At 37.0% G+C, this 22706-nt stretch overlaps 1 long non-coding RNA gene across 5 annotated transcripts; it reads right to left on the bottom strand.

Moving 5' to 3' along the window:
* Positions 1-100: 100 nt before the first annotated feature.
* Positions 101-22112, bottom strand: LOC141350635 (uncharacterized). Of its 5 annotated transcripts, XR_012358773.1 has the most exons (8): positions 21957-22112; positions 19070-19245; positions 18716-18878; positions 18347-18566; positions 17846-17961; positions 13941-14085; positions 6955-7133; positions 4835-6863 (listed from the first exon to the last, which is right to left on the bottom strand). It is a non-coding gene; the product is annotated as an uncharacterized lncRNA (long non-coding RNA). The 5 variants fall into 5 exon arrangements; XR_012358774.1 differs by lacking the exons at positions 4835-6863; positions 6955-7133; positions 13941-14085 and adding an exon at positions 101-2340; XR_012358772.1 differs by lacking the exon at positions 13941-14085 and having other exon boundaries at positions 4835-7133.
* Positions 22113-22706: the final 594 nt, after the last annotated feature.

Here is a 22706-nt window from a genome sequence, read left to right as displayed (position 1 = left end):
TTTGTTGCAAAACGAGATAAATCCGTTTTTTTAATTTTCCAGAAATCTCGTTTTTTGGTTGTGCATTCCAATTAATATCAATTAAACTGCAGTTGGTTTGTTTTGATTTAAACCTTCATAACTTAAAAAATACAGCTAAGTAGCTGCATTATATCATGTATGTATATATGTAAATATCTTTGCGAAAAATAACAGCAAATTTCAATGACATGCAACTTTAAAATGTTTCACTTGTTTTTTCATGAATATTGCTTTAACCATTGTATTGTGTTCGATTTTTGTAACGATTTTGATGGAGAGGGTCAAATTGACCCGCATTGGATTCAATGCAATTCCTTAAATATCACATTATGAAAAACAAGAAGGAATTAGGTATGAACAGAACCATTTTAGTGTCAGTCTTTGTCACACATTACAAACACTTAAAATTACAAAAGTATGATTTTAAAAAATTCATTTAACCACGATTTTTAACATTTTTGTTTTAATAAATAAATAAATATTGCACAAAAACTGTTGCAAAATGTAACATTTTAATGCAACATGTTTTTTTTAACATGCCTATGTTTAAAACATCCTAAATTAACAATTTAATATTGCTGTGAAATGAAATGAAGCTTTTCTTTTCCTAAACAGGCTCATCTTTTGTTCTTGAAGCTCATTGTACAAATTCAAGAAATCACTGTTAACATGATGTGCACACATCAAGCATGTGCTTTCTGACTGCTTGGATTTTACACAAATGGTGCTTATTTTGGTGTCATGTTTTTTGAGGCACAGCTGGCATCACCTGTATTCACCTCTGGATTTTCTGTGGGTCTGAATTCATCTGCTTTACATAGTATTTCATATACATTGAAAATAGAAATTATAGTTCACATTTACTTTTCTGTCTGAGGAAGTCTTTATCAGTACTGAAAATAGTGAGGAAAAGCTCACTTTTCCCTTTCCAGGGTAGTAAAACACCAACATATAAGCAATAAATGTATTTAATTTCTGTCTATACAGTTGCCTTAGAATAAACAAACATGGGTCAAATTGACCCGCGAACATCAAAATTGTAACAAAACACATCAGTGTATCCTAACTTTGCATGTATGTTCATGGCCCTAAATGAGAAAAAGTGACAAAATTTCTGGAAGAAAACGGTAACTTAAGTAGTATTTCATATACATTGTAAATAGAAATAATAGCTCACTTTTACCATCTGTGTCTGTAAAAGTCTTTTTCAGTGCTAAAAAGAGTGAGGAGACGCATTTTTACCCACATGTTCGGATAGTAAAACACCAATATAGCAAAAAACACTAAAAATATATATTTAATTTAGGTCTATACAGTTGCTTTGGTATAAAACAAAATGCGGGTCAAATTGACCCGCGAACCTCAAAATCGTTACAAAATTATTTTGGTACAGTTCAAAACATATCAGCAAGTCCAAACTTTGCATGCATGTTCATGACCATAAATGAGAAAAAGTCACAAAATTTCAAGAATAAAATCATAGGTTAACTGGTTTATCCGACAGCTTAAAAATCAAAACGGGGTAAAATTGACCTGGAACATAATATGAGGGTTAATAATATGCAAATAATCATATTTTTTCCCATCCTGTTTGTTTTTAAGTGATCATTCTCGCTCAGAAAATCTTTCAGTCTAAAGCCTTATGTAAACCTTCAATCCCTCGAGCTCCTTATTGGTATCCTGAAAAACATCCTGTTAATTGTCTTGCCATTGTGTAAATAATCAAGTTGCAATAAAAGTTGTGTTTCTCTGTCTATGCACTTGAATGCAACATTAACTTACGATGAAGTGGTTTTAAGGAGGAGTCAAAATGCTTCTGCAAAACAAAAACAACCCTCATACTGTAATATATTTGTACTGTAGGTCCTCTACACGTCATGTGTTGAACAGGGTGTGAACCAACAAATCCCAGAATCATTAATCTTACCTTGAGCGAATCAGCGTGAACACTCACATGTGTGTTCATTTAAAAGAAGAATTTAAAGGTAATAAAGACAGAAAGAGACTTTTTTTCACAGATTTTGGCCTCATTAATAAAATAGGTGCTTATGAAAACATAAAATAAAAGCAACCACCCAGACGCAGTGATTGCTGCTTCCTCAACCTTTCCACTTCATTGATGGTGATGGGAGTTAAAACAAGGCACGTAATGGAGACCCTGCGGACCCCGGGGACTAATTACAGTCACGTGACTTCCTCTTGGGCTTCCATGAAAATAACTCCATCACAATGGTCTGTGATATTAATATCAGCTTTGGGAAAGTCAGTCTCCGCTCAGGAGGAGGGATCCGCTTGAACAAACTCAAGAATGCCCAACATCTGACAGAAAGAGAGAGAGAGAAAGAGGGAGAGATGAGGAAACCCTTGTGTGCTGCCAAGAGAAGTGGAACCACAAACTGTGGAGAAGCGCTTGAAACAATTGGTGAGGATAAAGAAAGACAGAAATTAATATCTTTATAATAATAATATCAGATATTAACAATGATTATAAATCAATACAGAATTCGTTTTTAATCAGAACATTTAAAATCCATTGAAATATTTCTCTGCTTAGATCACATTTACAATGAATTTAAATGAAAGAATGTACCGTACAGTCGGCACGCACCACCACTTTAATAGCCATTAAAAGACACAGGTGGTTAAAAATAAAAGATTCATAATTTGTGCCTTTTTTAAAAGCCTCGCTTCTCATATGAAACTGTCTTGCTGTCAGTTTGTGGGCTGAAGGGTAATAATCTAACAGCTGTATTTCACCAATGAAACTTCTGCACTTTTAGAAAAACAGGCCTTCTGCTTTGTTCGATACCTGTTGAAATAATCCCTTCACCCTTATGTCAGATCTCGGTTCAGAAACACATCCACAGACGCCTGCGCTCTTGTATAAATCCTCACTTTGGAGGGTTCAATGGTTCGCTGTATATTCGAATCCATCTTTCTTCAACTACAGCTCGGGAATTTATGAGATTATTATTTCTCGTTTCTTATATAGCGTATTAAAAACTGTAAAATTGATTCGACATGTCTTTTAAGGGCCATAATGAAAATAACTTTTGAGGTTTCATTGTTGTAGGCACTCGAGTGAAGTCTGGATTGAAGCAGATGTGTGGAGTCTTGAATTCCTGAATGGGAAATGTTAAACAAATCTTTACAGATTCAGTATCTAGAGATGATTATGTAGTACTACTCATCATTCAAACATTGAAGTGGGATCTAATCCTCCCCAACCACAATTTAAACCGTATGACATAAACACTTTTCATTTATTCTTGTCACTTCATTTTAATTGGACTGGATTGTGGGATTTTAGCCGGTGTAAATGACACACAGATTATGAGACCTGCTCCAAGTCAAAACAAACGTTTGGGACTCATTAAGGTTTTTAAAACACAGGTTTTAGGTCTTGTAGAGTTACTTACACCAACATAATCTCACAGGAATTTGCACGGATCTCATGAGGTGGTCAATTCGTAGGAATTTGTATGATCTCATTCGCCCTTGTGACGTTAGGGTTAGGGCTTTATCATTGCTTTTCTCTAGTCAATGCTTCCCAATCCTGGTCCCCGAGGACCACCTCCCAAAAAGCCCCAGATGCCTCCTTATGTAACACACCCGATTTAACTCATTAGCTTATTAGGGAGACACAAGGTGTTTTTCAATGTCAAGGAAGGATTCTCGGAAGCCAGAATTTTGAGGATGCTACGTCATCGACATCCGTCGAAGGACTGTTCCAATGTCGAGGATCCTCGGAATTTCAACCAAGGACTGAGTCCTTCATTCGAGAAATATCCCATATACAGAAAAGGATATGTGTAGCCTTCGCGCTCTGAAATCACCCACAATCCTATTCGCCCAAAGCAGAGAGCACACCTTTTCACTGACGTAATGACGTGCACTGGCTAGCCTGTTCCATTTACGTGTTCTCCGAATGCTAAATAGGAGACATCTCAATCTCTTTGGAAGAGGGCCCTTGAGGACCAGGATTGGGAAGCACTGCTCTAGATAAATTCAAACGAATTGGCCACCCAAAGTAAAATACAAACAAATTCCTGTGAGAGATCAGGTTGCTTTCATCCAGAGATATTTATAAGATTATACTACACATATAAACACTGTGGAGAGCTACTGTACAAAATGTTGCTTTTAGTATGCAGCTGCTTGCCAGTAACTCACTGCAAATCTACATCTATGTCATTTACTGGCACTTGACTTACTTGTTCAAAGCCAAATGAACACTAAACACCAACAAGTCTTTATATTTAGAGAACAAATGATAAAATAAAAGCCTCATGTACTGGATTCTGGGAACCAGAAATCCTCATCATCCTTTTTCAGTTTTTTTCTTCAGATTTTGTTTCCCAAAATGCTTTGCATGAGGCTGTTAGTTTTATTCTGTAAAGATAAAGACTCGCCAATATTTAATAGTCATTTAACTTTGAACAAACTGTTACTAGTAAATATCACAAGTTTAAATCTACAGTAAGTTACTGGCAAACTAGCTGCTATGGCTAACGATTAATCGCGATTAATCTATAGCAGAATAAAAGTTTTTGTTTACATAATATATGAACTGTGTATAATAACTTTGTATAGATAAATGCACACACATGTATATATTTAAGAAATTTTTACATCTGTATATACATTTGTATATTTATGTATAATTTATATTATATATAAATATAAATACTTAATACATAAATATCAATTTTTTCCCAAAAATTAGACATGCATGTGTGCATATTTATATATACATAATTATTATACACAGTTCACACACTTATACGCCAACAAAAACTTTCACTCTGCTACAGGCCAATCGCGATCAATCGTTAGTCATCCCTAGCTGCTAGTAATACTGTAATTTCTACAGAAATTATTTAACAGTGTAACTTTCTTCTATAGACAATTTCAGCGGCAACAACATAAACAAACAGCTTTTTTAGCCCAAACTCAACTTCCGATCTCAATCAATAACAACAGAGTCCCTCTGGAATAGATTATTGGGCAAAAATTAATCGCGACTAATCGCATACTAAATAAAAGTGAGTTTTTTTTCATAATAGATGTGTGTGTTCTGTGTGCAATTATTATGTATATTTAACCACACACACATACATATATTGATTTCAGAATTTTTTTATTTATATATAAAAAAAATGTATTTATATATAATATAGAATATATAATATATACACATGTAAATGTTTCTTAAATACAAACATGAATGTGTGTGTATTTATATATACATAATAATTACACACAGCAATCACTTTTATTTTGTATGCGATTAATCGCGATTAATCTTTGCCCAGCACTAACACGTAAATTACTAAAGGGCATAGCTAAAGCGTATCCACTACTACACTGAGCTAAAGTTTTTGTGTAAATTAATGTACACAATGTTAGCTACCGATCCTAAAGTTCTTGCCTGGCCACCAAACCTCTCTTCAGTGGTTCAGTGTTGTTTATTTTCAACAAGGTATTTGATCCAAAGGTCAGTTTATCCAGGAGGATAAACAAACAAACACAGAGCTTAGTTAGCGCAGGTAACTTCGGGCCAGGCGCATAACCGGGACAACAGTGGATTACTATAGATAGATGAATGTAATCGTTTTTTGACTTTATTGATACATGTTCTTGGTTCTGTTATGAACGATTCATGATGCAAGCTATGCCAAAGAAAAACTGTTTGCATTTGTAATTCCCAAAAGAAAAACAGATGTAAAAAGCACTATGAAATAAAAATGTTTCAATGTTTAAGCACCATGACTGCAAACCATCTGTTTTCCCCAGCGAAAATCACATGACTTCACATGAGATCTATAACCTCAGTAAATACAGTCAATCCACAGGGATTTCCATCATCTTGTCTATCAAAATTATATTTGGGAGTGTCCTGTGCCAAACAGTGACCTGCGTCTGTCATCAGAGATTTATCAGTAAACACAGACGTAAATCAGTTCAGACTCCCTCTTATTATTACAGCGTTACGTTGTGGCTGGATTGAAACCGGTTAACCACAGGATGTAGCTGGTAAACTTTCCCAGCTTTTTTGGCCATTGACTTTTAAGATGCAAGAAAAATGATGGACATTCCTTTGAGTTGGACGGTTCGGACGGCCGGCGCCTCTCAAAGTCGTGTCGTCAACTTGACTGTACTGATGGGATCGAGTCTGTAAGCCATTCAGCAAAACCAGCGTTAATGCTCAAACCATCCACACAGGTTGTGACCCCGAATGTCTGTTTTAAGATCGTTCCCTCTACGGTTTGGCCATTCGTAGCTGCTTTTACAGAGAAACCTCATGCGTCGAGCTAGCAAACTGTCATTCGGTACGTCTAAGTTACAAGAGACATTCTCACAACATTCAAATTGTGATCCGTAAGAAACGACAACTTTATTGCACTCGTAAAAACGTCGCAATTGCCCCGAAGCATGCTGTATTTCCACCGAACAATTTAAAGCGACTTAGATCGTCTTCAGACCCAATTGAGACGGATGAGATTGGCAGCGTTAACGTGCTCTTTATATTTTAAAGCTGAGGGTTTTTCCTGCGAGTCTCTCCGGGCAGGAGCAGTAGGGAAAAGCAACTCCGTTCAAATATTTGTCAACCCCCATTAGAAACATTTAATAGTAATAAAATTTATGGCTGGACTTTCTGCGGGATACTGCCAGAGAGAAGCATCATTGTGGAAATGATCATAAATGCTACCAGTGTTCGCCATGTTTTGAATTATTATCAGAACATAAAACCCAGCTTGAGGGAGTTTCTCTCCAAGGCCGATGTTAAGAAATCACCCTTCAATTCTGCCTTGAAATACAGTAACTTCGTATGCATCAACCTGATGGGAAAAGGAGACATTAGTGAAATTGCTGAAGGGTGTGATGTTTACATTGAATATACACACATATACCCCTCCTTCAAACATTTACACCATGAATAATTCCTCAAAAGGGATGATGGGAATAGACAGAACAGTGCAGTAAATCAGATGTCTTTCTGCAGGAAGTTCAATGATGGCAGCAGGAGGTTCCTCAGGAATCCACGGAAGCAGAACTTCCAATATTGAGTTCCCATATGGCAGAGTGTAATAGTTAGTATCTGGAGACAGCTAAAGAAGAAGTGATGTCAAATGTCAGGCTTGCCAAATTCATTCCAGAACTTGAAAAATTTTATTATTAAATACTGTTTACAATAATAGATGTTAAAAGACAATTAGTTTCTTCTTAAAAAATATTTTATTCTTCTAAAAATATTTACTATATGTTAAATCGACACTATCATGACAATATTCAGGACAGAATGACGCGCTGAAGATGGCTGACCATCGGACCAGTGACATTTAAAGACCCCATGAAGTTTTTTTTTTGCTTTTAGTATGACTATAGCTGCATTTACATCGCAGATTTGCGCAAAACATTAACGTTATTTACTAAATGTCGACAAAAGATTATTGTGAAATGACGTTTCCATTTATTGATGAAATGCAACGTAAACATAGTTTTTCCTTCCGCGATAAAGCATTCCAAACTGATGTTGGTAGGCTAACTAATATCACATCCACCGCACTTGCCATTATTTTTAACCAAAGGAGACATAAGAGTATTATCGTAACAATGAAAGCCCCTCATGCTGCGTTCACACCAAACTCGAATAGGGCGTCTGGCGCAAATGATTTGAACGTTAAGTCAATGTAAATAATTGAGCGTTGTCGCGGGAAACGTGCAAGTTGAAAAATCTAAACTTTGGCCCAAAATCAAGCCGCGTTAACCAATCAGGAGCTTGCTCTAGTAGTGACGTGATTACAGGAAGCGAGCGGAGAAGCCCCTCCCATGATGCGAATTTCTGCATGAATGTCTTGAATGACTAGAATTTCACGCGCTGCTTTCACACGCGAATGACGCGAGTAAATTCAAAATGTTCAAGCGTCCAACTATGTTTGGTGTAAATCCAGCATTATACTTGTGAGCAGACATGTATTAAAGTGTTTCTGGGAGGTTTTAGTACTGCGTCATCTTCAAATAATAATTATGTGACTGACTTACATCAGCTGACCTGAAAATTGCAGTTTTGAGAAATCCACCTTTTTCGAATTGCCTAAAAAAAAACTATTGTGAGCGTAAAAACTTTTTTAGCGATACATGGGAGTTTTTTAGCCTGGGTTTCATCATGCTGCCTTGTGCGCAAATTTATTCACGCTGCAAGTCTAGCATGGAAACTATGGCTCTTTTTTGCCCCTGAAATAGGGAACCAATCACAGAACGGGGAGGGGGCAGCAAGACATTAACGGGCATTTGTAAACCACGCCTCAAATACGAGAAAATGAGCATGTGGTTCCCAAACCACGTATCATGCTCTATGAGACTGCTCTGGTGTTAGATAGGCTAGGAGTTTTTGGGAACCTGATGTGTTTCTATTGGCCGTATTTTTAGTTTGCAATGTTACTTTGTGCAATTTAAAGGGTAATGGAAACTAGGGATGCACCGAATCCAGATTTTTTAGGTTCGGCCGAATCCCGAATCCACTGTTTAAGATTCGGCCGAATCCGAAACCGAATACCGAATCCTACTCGCATCCTTATTCCAACACAGTAAAACACATTAATGAAGTAAAAAACGTCCACAGCAGTGTATTTTTCATTTTATTTAATTTTAACTGTACATTATGCCAGGATGACAAGTTGGAAAAACTATTTTGACAATTACCATAAGCCTATGCATAATGAAAGCGATGCGTTGCGACACGCTCGTTTTTCCAATAAGCAAGCAGCTCCGCGCTGAAAACTATATTTAACTTTGAGTGAGAAGCTCCGCTCGTCAATGTCAGTCTTCACACGGCCGTCCAATTACAGTGGAGGAGGGGCAGGACATTACTACAGCAACCAACCGGCTCACAGCTGAAGCATCACAGCTACCAAGCGCTCGGCTGAAAAACAGCTGGCATTTGGGGTCCTCAAGGCGTTTTCAGCGGTGTTTAAAAGTTTTGGTGTGTCCAGCTGACCGAAAGAAGCCTAGGGTTCGGTTCGGTGGAAAAAAAATCTAGGATTCGGCCGAACCCGAACCCCGCCAAAAAGCCCAGTATTCGGCCGAATCCGAATCCTGGATTCGGTGCATCCCTAATGGAAACACAGCTTATGTTAACCATCAGTGTATTGATAAAACAGTGTGCTCCAAAACATTGACAACATTTGCATTTAAAAGATATAAATATTTAAAACAATTGACTATTTTCAACAAATACAGATTTTTATGGCATCATCCTGCCATAAACACTTCTGACTTTCTTATAGGGGCAGGGCCACTCAATATGTCTCGCCTTAAATTTAAGTTTTAGTGAAAATTACATCATTTTAATGCACTTTAGTGGGTTCTTTATATCTACAACACAAGTTTGTTTGTTTGGTACCACCTTTAGATATTGCAACATGGAACATTAAGCTGGAAACATGACCAGCATAGACCAGAAAACTGATTGATTTTTATTCATATGTAATTTCACATTAGATCTTATTAGGGATTTTTAAAGCAGAATGACCACATCTGAAGGAAAGTTTACTGTAACTAGTATCCTAAATAGAATTACTTTTAAGTTAATGCTAACAATTACACAAAGCAAGCCATTTTTTTTTTTAATGAATCTTGGTACGAGGTGTCTAGTTCGTAAACTTGTACGAATTAACAAAAAACTTACCGTTATTATAAAAAACATTGATGATAACCCTGCTCCTAAACCTGAAAGCAAATCATACAAATATTTACACATTTTTTCGTACAAAATCATACAAATTAGTCACCTCGTAAAATACGTACAAATTGCCATGACACAGTGTTGATTCCATTACTTCAAACTTTGTGTAAGATTATAAAACAACTTACTCATTTCATGGGCTTGCGTTCAAAGTGTAAACGTTTCATTAGACGGCGTGGAGTCACACATTATAAAGTTATTGAAACAGCGCTCAGTGTGCTGTGAATCTGATAATATGGGAGAAAGGAGGACTGGGGATCGCAGCCCAAATGAAAAATAGGCCAAGCAGGAGTTGTAAAAGTCTTGCGATGAATTAGTTTGTATTCTTCTCTTTTTCTCATTCTGAGACAAGGAAAAATTCTGGGTGTTTTCTCTCGGATGTGCAGCTTTGTCCATTTAAAACCTCAAGCTGTGCATGCATAGAATCAGATGATAATTTAAAGCTCTTTTGAGGCCTGCGCAGGTCCCTAATGGAAATCTCTCAAGCTGCCTAACAGCGAGTCTGCGAGGTCACAAAGGAAACGCAACAAAAAACAACACAAAACATCCGCAGTCCAGTTGCGGTGGTAACATCAATCAGCTCACATCGCTGCAGAGGAAATGTTGTTAAACTCATTATTGTTTCATTATATTTAAGAAGTCATTCAACAGATAATCACAAACTCTCTCATGGGTGCACACATAAGTGCCTGTTATTTATGTACAGATGCATGTCAAATCCTTTCTATCAAGCCAAGTAACAGTGCATAACACAGCTTTTTAAATAAATGTAAAAAAATACTACTAATAATACTCTTTTTAACTGTTTGAGATGCTAGGTTTGTGTAAAAACTACAAATCCCATCATTCTCAGCAACGTAGAGAGCTAAAGAGGAAGATCACTATAGTTTGGCAAATTCTGCATTCAGACACATCAAACCTATTAATAATGATCAGCTATACTAAAAGAAGTGAGTGTGGTGAGCAAAGTGTGCGGTACGCATCTGTCATCTCAGAGAAACACAATATAACCTGTGCAATATATATGCCAATAAATCTGCACACATACTTATTTGTATTTGGCACATACAAAAATCTTTCCTTCTGAAAAGGGGAGAATGCCAGATCCCAGATCAGCCCTAAAACTGTAACATGGATATGAGCTAATCTCTGGTTCACTTATAATGCATGAAGCCAAATGATTCAGTAAAATGATTCATCAAGAAATGTAACACCCGAATGCATTTAAAGAAACAGTGCATCCCAAAATATTCAAGAGCTGTCATTATTTACTCACCCGCATGACTGACTTCTGTGGAAGGTTCATCTTATTTGGGGATTGATGGCAACATAAAGTATGAAAACCCTTGTGTTAGACAGAATAAGTTTGAACAAAAACACTATTTTTTAAACTTAGGACTAGGACTTTATTAGGACATTTAAGTAGTTTTTATAAACATACCTTACTGATGTGCATATTGAGACAAAACAATAGCACTGATAAAAATATAAAGATATGCATTATTTTCATTTGTAAAGTTTTAAATATGGATAATTTGCATCAATTACTCTCAGTAAGCCTTTATTTATCCCTCTGGAGCCATGTGGATTATTTTTAGGAAAGATGGATGCACATTCTTTGGGTTTGAAGGAAGTAAAGCCAGTTTCCCCCATTATAAGCCTTTGAAGAGCCAGGACATTTTCAAAAATAACTGAGAATGTGTTCATCTGTATGATGATGGATCACTTGAGAGTGAGTAAATCATGGGGTAATTTTCATTTTTGGGTGAACGCTTTAAAGGTGCCAAAGAATGCATTGTAAATAATATGTTAAGTTGTTCTCTGATATCTACATAGACGGCTTGTAAATTTATTAAGTGCAAAAATTATCCACAGAGATGTCCTAGGATTTCTCCTTTTGAATGAAATGATCTATTATTACCTTATTTGAAAGGGTCATGAATAATAATGTTGAGCTCTGCTCTGATTGGCTGTTTCTCAGAGCAGCTCCTTCAGTAGCTCTGTTTGTGTGTGTGTAAACAGACCTTACATTTGATTTTGATGAATAATACATTTTTTGAGATTGTTAATAGACATTTCTGAGTGGTAAGTTTGTGTTTTTTCAGTATGGACCTGCAAAACTTAAAAGATTAGTCAATTTTCTTAAAAAAATAAAAAATCCAGATAATTTACTCACCACCATGTCATCCAAAATGTTGATGTCTTTCTCTGTTCAGTCGAGAAGAAATTATGTTTTTTGAGGAAAACATTCCAGGATTTTTCTCATTTTAATGGACTTTAATGGACACCAACATTTAACACTTAACTCAACACTTAACAGTTTTTTTCAACGGAGTTTCAAAGGACTATAAACAATCCCAAACGAGGCATAAGGGTCTTATCTAGCGAAACGATTGTCATTTTTTCCAAGAAAAATAAAAAGTATGCACTTTTAAACCACAACTTTGCATCTAGATCCGGTCCAGCGCGACCTAACGTAAATGTGTAGTGACGTAGGGAGGTCAAGTGTTACATATATAAAACGCACATTTGCGGACCATTGTAAACAATAAACTGACACAAAGACATTAATTAGTATCAGTTGACACACAACAACGTCAGAACGGTCCTCTTTCAACACATGTAAACACTGGGGCGGAGTTTCGCGTTCGTCCTCTGTGACCTCTTGACGTCATGACGTATTGCCTGGGGGTCACGCTGGCGCATCACGATGGATCTAGATGACAAGTTGTGGCTCAAAAGTGCACATTTTTTATTTTTCTTGTCAAAAATGACAATCGTTTTGCTAGATAAGACCCTTATGCCTCGTTTGGGATCGTTTAGAGTCGTTTGAGGTAAGTATTAAATGTTGGGCTCTATTAAAGCCCATTAAAACGAGAAAAATCCTGCAATGTTTTCCTCAAAAAACATAACTTCTTCTCGACTGAACAAAGAAAGACATCAACACCCTGGATGACATGGTGGTGAGCAAACCATCCGGATCTTTCCCTTAAGAAAATGGAATATTCCTTTAACAATTTTAATGCAGTTTAAAATTGCAGTTTCAAAGGACTCCAATCGATCCCAAACGAGGCACAAGGGTCCCATCCAGCGAACCGACCGCCATTCCCGACAAGAAAAACAAAAAGTATGCACTTCCAAACCACAACTTTGCATCTTCCTCCGGTCCTGTGAAGCGCCAGCGCGACCTCACATGTGCGACTGGATGTACAATTCAGTGGCACACTCTTAAATTTTGGGTGGCAAAATGCCACCATTTGGTGGCAGTCTGGAGCCCTGAGTTGGGCGTGTAAGACACCAAATCCAATGCTGTGTCATATCAATCAGTGCCTTGTTAACTAAAACAATATGTCTGCAGGTCTTAGCAACTTTTTTGGTGGGCTTGAAAATATTGTAATGCTGTGTTACAACTAACCCCTCAGCACTTACAATATGAAAACCGCTACGTTAAGGTAATTTTTGCCGTTGTTTTAAATAGGCTACACACCAAACTTAATTTTAAGCAAGTGTTACAACTAACCCCACGTATGGAGTACCGTTTGCACTTTTGTCACGTTTGGTGTAATTGTCCAAGAATGGAAAGTAATAGAAACAAACTTCAAACGTTCATCTGTGACAGAGATGTGTGTGTTGCTTGTGTAGAAATATAATTAATCAAACTCAAATATTTTTTGAGCCAAAACCAAAAAGTGTTAGGTTGTGCCCCGGTCTCCCCTATACAACTATATTTGACTTTTAATAATTATTATTATTTTAAATATGTGATACTAAAATCTTTTTTTTTTTTTTTTTTTGGTGGGGTCAGTAAAACTTTTGTCAGGGCAAGTGAAAACCTGAACCACAGTGTAGAAAATTCTTTGCGCTGAGCTCTGCAAGTACTAATACGCGCTCTAGTAATAATCGTACGACAAAACTTATTTTACCAGACGCTTTTTCTACATCCTTTCCCGTAATGACACGCACACAGCCGCCTCTAAACAAAACATCAATCCTAAAGCCCATCTGTATAAATGTGGCCCATCTGAAGTGCACAGGAAGACGTCTGAGCTCATCTGACATTGTTTACTTTTAAAAACCTCCTCGGTCTAATAAAAGAAAAGGAAACTGTGATGTCAAGAACATCAGCTCAGTTCATTATATCTGTCTGGGTGAAGACCGTAAAACTACTGACCTACTTTAAACAACCAGTAGTTGTTTTCCCAACACCGAAACGTACAATGTGTGGCATCAATTCTACAATCACGTTCATCGTACAGTATGAGGTCCTGAAATGAAATCCATCCCGAGCAGCAGAACTTCAGCTTCCTGTCAGGACCCTGGTGAAATCAACCATTAAACCGTAGGGAGGGGAGAAAACCTGTAGAGCACTAAAATAAAGTTATGTCAAAACCATTCAGGTCTTCCTGCTGTTGCAGCTTAACCTTGCGAGTATTCTCCGAGGGCTGAAGAACATTACAGGCCATTCACAGTCTATATGAATGGGCACTAACAGACTTTTTTGCCATTTTGATATGTCTAAATTTGCAGGCATATCCTGTGGCCCATCAGAAACAGCCTTAGTTTCAATTTAGTGTCTCCCAAAAGGATCTGGCTTCCTATTTCAAGTGGAAATTGTATAAAGTTGTTCCCCCCCGTGTTCGTATCTTTACTGTTTCTAAAGCACGGGACCCTTTTACAGGAAAGATGTATGAGCTGACAGTTTGATGTCTCAAGCAAGATGGCAAATCATTTGCAGGCATAATAAAACAAACTTGATGTGATACAGCATTTCAGTATCAGACACTGTCGCTATTGCATTTATAAACGGGTTTAATTTAATAATGTGTGTCTCTTTGACTCCTGAAGTAAATGATTATCTGGATCGTCAGATGGCAATTCTCCATAAATGTCACACTGTTTTAAGCAGCAGATGTTTAAGGGATGATGTCAATGTGTCAGGACAGCCATATATCTTTCACAACTTCAGTGAAGTGGATCAGTAAAGATTGAGCTGTGGATTGAGTCGTCATCAGTGTAATGTCCATCTGCACTCCTGCTAATTGTGTTCTCATAGCTACTATTATAGTTATAGACGTGTGTAACAGCTGAATCACATCAGTATTAGTGCTGCTGGATGAAGGGTTTACAGTAAATGGCCGTGTTTGATTAAAGATACAAGGTTCGATTTTCACAGAATGTGCTTTACATTACAGTATGTAGGATGATTTTATGTAGACAACTGTAAATCATAAAATTGACTTCAGATGGGTTTTCACAGACAGACAATTTTGCGTTTAAAAGACGTCTAATAGTCGTCCAAACACAGGCCAGACGTCTGAGCTAAAACAAGGCAAAAATTTGGCCTGTCAGTGAGAATTGAATAGGCGTCTTAAAATAAATTAAATGAAATAAATAAATGAAAGCAAACACCTTGTTATCGCATGCTGTGGTAACATGATTAAATGTCAAACATCTTACAAGTTTTTTTGGCCAAAAAGACAAGTTCAAGTTTATTTTGACTAGTAGTGGGTTACTCATAGCCGGACTATGTGACCTTGAAACCCAGCAGTCATAAGGGTCTGAGATTTAAAAAATAATCTAAAAGTTGCATACATGAGCTTTTCATTGAGGTATGGTTTGTTAGGATAGGATGATATCTGGCTGAGATACTATCCGAAAATCTGAAATCTGAGGGTGCAAAAAATCTAAATAGTGAGAAAATTGTTTTTACAACACATATTATTATTTGATATATTTATTTATTTTTATTTTATATCTTCATGGAACATAACCTTTACTTAATATCCTAATGATTTCTTGGCATAAATCAATCAATATTTTGACCCATACAATGGCTATTGCTATATATATATGTGCAACTTACGTATAAGGGTTTCCACACCTTAGTTAACTTCAAATTCAAGGACCTTTCAAGGACTTTCCAGGTCCAATACCCTCAAATTCAAGGATAAATGTGGGGAGACATTTCAAGTGAGAGCAAGGTTACATTGTGTTACCTTTTAAGATATATTGTTACAGTTCCCTCTCGAGGGAACTCACGCTGCGTCACTGCGGTGACACTTTGGGACGCCTCCAGGGGTAAGTGCGTCTGAATGTGTATGACAAATTCAACCAATGATGAGGCTTAACGACAAAGACAGGGTGAAGCGGGAGACAGGAAGTATATCGCTATCTGAAATATTGCCAAAGACGGCGTTACAGGGACATGTATGGGAAGTATGGCAAGGAAGACGCAGCGTCTCGTTCCCTTCTCAGGGAACAACAGTTACATACGTAACCCGAGATGTTTTCATGTGTCAAACACAACTATTTAAAGCGAACAGTTTAGCACGTGTGCTTAAAAAGTCTAGAATTATTATGATATTATCCTACACTACACAGAGAATAATATGGATTTTTCCCAGAAAACTTCTTGCATAAAATAGATTCAAGCACTTTCAATGACCTGTATCTATGTATGTTTATTTTCAAAAACTTCCCAGGGCCTTGAATTTTTCCCCCCCCAAATTCACAAACTTTCAAGGATTTCAACGACCCGTGGGAACCAGTTATAACTGTTTTGTCCTAGTTTAGCGTTAGATTTACATAAAATGACATCCTTACCCAAACCCAACTCTAACCCTAATGCCAGGCGACAATGGTTTAAAAATCAGAAAATATAAAAAAATAAAATCATGAAAAAAAGGTATAAACCAATACTTAAAGTGACATCCTAACGCAAACACCAAATCTAACCCTAAACCGAAGCGCCAATGGTTTGAAAATAGGACAAAAGTGTTGAGTAACAAATACGTGACACATAAACAGAAATGCGTGACATGTTCACGCAAAAAGACGGAAAACCGTGTCAGTGTCACCCACAAACTTACGTGACTCACAAATTTACGTGACTATAGGTACATCATTTTGTGATACAGGGTTGGACAATATCTGGCCAAGATACTATTCGAAAAACTGGAATCTGAGGGTGCAAAAAAAAAATCGAAACACTAAAAAAAAATCGCTTTTAAAGTTATGAATGAAGTCCTTAACAACACATATTACTAAAGATAAATTATTATTTGATATATTTTAATGTATTTTATGTTTTCATAGAACATAATCTTTACTTAATATCCCAATTTTTTTGCATAAATAAATCAATATTTTGACCCATACAATGTATTGTGGGCTATTGCTATTTGCTACATATATAGACCGTTTCATCGAGCGCATGTGCGTTGATGCGATGAATGTCTGGTCCGAACTGTATCACGTGCATCCGATGAAACGTCTATAAATAAACTACTTTAAAAGGACTTTGTTGTTATTTATTCTCTGCAGAGTTTACCGGAAGTTACGTGATGACCACGAAAGCCGCGTGTTTATATTGTTACTGCTGAAACCGTCAAATACAAGTTAGATGGTGTGGTAAAAGTGTGGTAAAAAAAGCTTATCAACGTATTGTGTGCAAAATTATACATGGATGATAACCACTAACAAATTATCTAACACAATAATTAAATGTGTTAATTAATTATTTATTAATAGTATGACATAAATTAAGTTGCCTAAAACTTTAACCACATCACTGCAAAAAATATGACAATTTAAATAACACATTTTAATAAAAGCTACCATAGGTCATCAATAAAAATACAAGTTTGACACATTATTTTTTTAAGTGCATTAAACAGTATATTTCATTTAAGATGGTAAATGTAATTTTAAATTAATTTCATATTATTTTATTATATATTATCTATGATGATTAATATATAATATATTTTAAATTAAAATGAACATTTGTGTAATCCTGCCTCTGCTCTATCAAGCTTCTATTTTCATCAACCGTGAACGTATCTGATCTCTTTAATGTGCTCGCTTGTAAAATCTTGCGCATCTGCCCTAAAATAAAACATCATGTGGGAATGATAAAACCTCATGTGGTGGTAAACTGGATACTCGTTCAGGGACCGCGCGGGAGTTTGCCGATGTGATGGTAATGAGCGTTGTGTCTTTGCTCCCGGACCCGGGGACGAGCCCAAAGCGTAATTAACATTGCAGGCATTGCAGGCCGATGTGTTGAATAATTACCCACTCCTCAATGACACGCCGGTTCCTGCAGCACACAGGTGAAAGAGTAACCTTATACCAGACAGCTGCCACTTCTGGGAGGCCGTCACGAACAACTTGACCTCAGCGAGATGCTACTAGAAGAGCACAAAACACACGAGCGACCCATTAGTTTCTGTAATACAATTTAAACAGCATCATATTAAGAAGTTGAATAATAGATTAATAAAGAGTTAATTTAATAAAAAAAAACTGTATTTGTATGGTACACAATGAAATCACTGTATCATCGCATACACATATTACTTGTCAAATATATTCACATAAACACATTTAACGTTAGTCTAACTTCTTCAAAGTGGCCCGGTGTTTATCGTTTAACGTCATTAACATAGCTGCTGTATTTTCTTTCGAGTCGACTGCAAGAACATGTATTAATATAGCTCATGCTCTTGTACCATCACATACAAACTGTTAGTCGACCCCCCGTGTGCTGCTCTTTATGGGTCCCATTTGACTCACTGTGATTCCTTGTGTCTGATCCCATTCGACAATTTGCCTTGAACTGGGAAAGGCGATCGGCTCGGGTTTCCCATTGGAGTTGACTCTCATCTGCGACTGCTTTGAAAGTGTCTCCTGACATTCTAATTAAGCTCGGAGCGACGTCCCTTTGGGAGGTTGCCCTTCCGCAGCCATCCGGCAGGTCAGCGCTGAGTTATTTGCGCTGGTTTTGTGGGCAAACCTAATAATTCCCCGAAGAAAAAGACGGACTCTATCAATCCTAAAAGCTGAACACAGTTACAAGCAGAAAAGCGGCAGGTTGAAATGAAATTAGCAGCGAGCGTGACTTTGAATCTTTGACATAATGGATTTGGACGATGAGGTTTTTACCTTAATGTTCTGGAAATCCTGAGGTGAGACATCCACAGGTGCAAAATCACAGCTTGGTTTATGTTTGCTCTTCACTAATTAGTGAATGCCGCTCCTGACATAACACAGGTTTTGTTTTGAAGATATTGGCTTTATCACGAACAAGGAAAGAAATCTGGATATGCTAGAAACAAACATATGGTAAAAAATAGTTTAATCTTACTGTAACACGGTAAAAGCTGTATTACACTCATTAAAACCACAAAAAAGTCCAAGTTTTTTTTTATTTTATTTATAAAATTAAAATGTTATTTTCTAATTATAAATCATTATAAAAATATTTAAGTTGTCCACTTCTCAAAGTTCATCGCTTACCTCTTTTTCGATGTTGTTCTCTGCACAATATGACCTCTCGCTGTTGTCACTTGAGAGATTTATTGCGGCCACATGCAATGTGATGGGCCAGCGGACCTGCCCGTGACCCCCCCTTTATGAGCTTTCTGGACTAATGCCACGTAATGTCTGTAAGTTAGCCTGTGCAATTATAAAGCCTGTGGATTGAAAGAGAGCTGTCATTAGGATGTGCTTAAGGACACCGGGCTGCGGCGTTTGGCCCCGGGACAGGATGGCAAATGGACTGAGGCGTAAGATGAGCCGGGCCAGAAGGGGATCATTAGAAAGTTTTGTCCAACACTGTTGATATAAATATGACAAAAGCCCCTCCTGTTCCTTACCAACACACAAACACACACACACACACACACACACACACACACACACACACACACACACACGCACACTAGAGTCACCATAGACATCACTAATCATCATGTTCAACAGGTGCTGGGCAAATGCGACGGGCATGAAACTGATACTCGGTGTTTCCTGCAAACTGACAAACATGCTAATTAATCCTGATTTTCTTCTCTTATTGTTTTCCATCTGTTTGTAGCGTGTGAGGCCAAACTGAAATCGGTCTTTCGTGCTATATGGGAATAAATGCTGTGATTTTCTTCTGTAAAACTTAATAGGAGATGCAATCAAAAGAAGCAATGATGATTTATATAGTCAGGCCACAAATAAAGACATCAAAAATTGACCATTTAACAGTGACTTGGACAAAAAAAAAAAACGCTTTTTACAAAAGAAAAAGATCATCATAGAGATTTGAAAAAGTACAGAGCCCAAGACATGCCTTGGGGGAAAATATGGTGTGTCTACAAATTAGGAATTTGTTTTCTAATTTTATTAAAACATGGGTACATTTTATTAATTTTGTTCCTTCATTTAAGATAAATCATGGGCGCTTTTTTTATTACTTCGTTCCCTCATTTTAGGTCAATCGTGGGAACTTTTTGCATTAAATCTTTCCCTCATTTTACTAATTTTACGGAAATCATGGGGAAAGTTTTTATTAATTTGTTCCCTCATTTTAGGTCAATCATGAGCACATATTTTTTATAATTTGTTCCCTCATTTTAGGTCAATCATGAGCACATATTTTTTGTAATTTGTTCCCTCATTTTAGGTCAATCATGAGCATGGGGTTTTATACATTTTTTCTCTTATTTTAGGTAAATCGTGGGCACTTTTTTATTAATTCGTTCCCTCATTTTAGGTCAATTGCGGGCACTTTTTTATTTATTCGTTTTTATTATTAATTTGTTCCTTCATTTTAGGTCAACCATGAGCACAGATTTTAAGTAATTCGTTCCCTCATTTGAGGTCAATCATGGAAACTTTTTGCATTAATTCGTTCTTTCATTTTAGGTCAATCATAAGCATGAGGTTTTATTCATTTGTTCTCTCATTTTAGGTAAATCATGGGCACTTTTTTATTAATTTGTTCTGTCATTTTAGGTCAATTGTGGGTATGTTTTATTACTAAGTTCCCTCATTTTAGGTAACTTTTGCTCAAGTTTTACTCCATATTGGTGCCAATAAAGCCCCCTGTATCTCAAAATGCTAATTAGTGAAACATAGGAAAAGTTCCTAATTCGTGGCCACAATAAAAAGAAATCATGCCATGTGCAGGGCTGCGTAAAAGCAGAGAAAATGGTGCATTTTTATGTGAACTAACCATTTTAAGGGAGGGCACAGGATAAGAAAACCTCCTTCTGACAGTGTCAGTAACACACTGGGAGTAAAAGATTGATCTGCCTTCAAAAAAACAGCATGGAATTTAAATCCAACATGTTGCTTTCATATTTCACCAAATGATACGGATAGTAACAGAATATCCATGCCAAGCTCCCCAAGCAGTAAAAATATGGATTCATCATCCGTTATAAAAAGGATTTTCCTTTACTTACTGCCCAGCAAGCAATAGCTGTCATTTCACCGTCTCTAGGTTAACTATAGACCCGATATAGTCAGGCTATCAATAATCCACTTCTAGTCATGTGCTGGGCAAAGAATAATCACGATTAATCACATACAAAATAAAAGTGCATTTTTGCCTAATATATGTGTCTGTACTGTGTGTAATTATTATGTATATTTATACACACACACACACACACACACACACACACACACACACATATACATTTTAGAACATTTTTATTTATATATCCATTTTTATTGTTAATATTTAATATATAAAAATATAAATAAATAAACACATGTAAATGTTTCTTAAATACAAACATGAATGTGTGTGTATTTATATATACATAATAATAACACACAGCGCACACTCATATATTATGAAAAAAAAATCTATTTTATTTTGTACGCAATTAATCGCGATTAATCTTTGCCAAGCACTCAAAATAAACTTGAATTTGGTTACGTGTTGTTTTTGCCAAAATAGCTTGTGAGATGTCTAATAATCAACCATTTAAGCAAAGTTAACAGTGATTACAAGGTGTTTGGTTTCAATTATTTTTTTATTTGATAAATTTTCACCGACAGACCAATTTTTCCCTTGTTTAAGCCTAGACATCTGGGCTGTGTTTGGACAACTATTAGATGTCTTTTAAATGCAAAATTGCTTGCTGGGTGTATACAGAATGTGAAAGTCTAATACCTTAATTATTGCTTTCTTAGTGCTCTTTGTTAAAATAAAATCTATATTTAGGGAATTGCAATTTGTCAATAAATAATGAATTGAAGCATGAGATGACATGGGGGGGTAACGACAGAACATGTGACAAAAGTATATAAGACGATATAAAAAGTTGCATAGAGGTGTGTTTTACACTACAGGTGATGTGTTGGGCCTGTTATTTGGACTATAAATCATATCTGACATTGTTACCTTTTTGTCCAGACAGTTCCAGCATCCTGTCCCGTGAATCTTTGCGAGGGGACATGAAAAGCCACGAGAGACCGCTCAACTCCAGGCCTAAATTTACTGTCAAATAATGGATCACTGGGGAACAAGAGAGAAACAGAAATAAAGACAAAGAAAAAAAATGGCTCACAGAGAAATTTACACCACTTCCAAGAAACTGCTGGAACAGTTGCAGTATTATAGCCGGCCCTTAAAGTCGTTTTTCCATTTAACTCGAACGGCCTGTTGACCAAAATGTGTGATTATCTTGTTTCATGTCAAATGTGCAAGTGGCTGAGTCCTTGACGGTTCGTCGTGTGGGTTGAAGGAACAAGCAATAAAATGTGGACCGTTTTTTGTGACCAGAATTCAGTGTCATTAGCGGTTTTGCAGAAAGCTGACGTTTGAGGCGGAACGGCGGCGTACGCAGAAGTGTCGTCCAGCAGGCCTCCGGTTAGCGATGGACGCTCGTGGTTTCATTACTTATTTTTACAGGGAACTTTTGTCCACGCTGGCACTGCCGACCAAAGGGTGGGTCTCCGGATTTGAGTGATTTATGAAGACGAGTAAAGAGGCCACGCGGTCGACAGCGCTGTCACATACAGGGGAGGAGTAAACCGCATCAGAAAGGCAGGCGAGCGTTCGCAGCCGTGGCCAAAACTGCACGCCGAGGGCCTCTTCATGACAAGGAAATGAAATCTAGCTGCTGCCCGGCGGGATGAGGAGCGCTGGGAG

This window comes from Misgurnus anguillicaudatus, chromosome 18 (assembly GCF_027580225.2).
Source record: "Misgurnus anguillicaudatus chromosome 18, ASM2758022v2, whole genome shotgun sequence".
NCBI lineage: Eukaryota > Metazoa > Chordata > Actinopteri > Cypriniformes > Cobitidae > Misgurnus > Misgurnus anguillicaudatus.
This window is presented reverse-complemented; position numbering and strand designations above follow the sequence as displayed.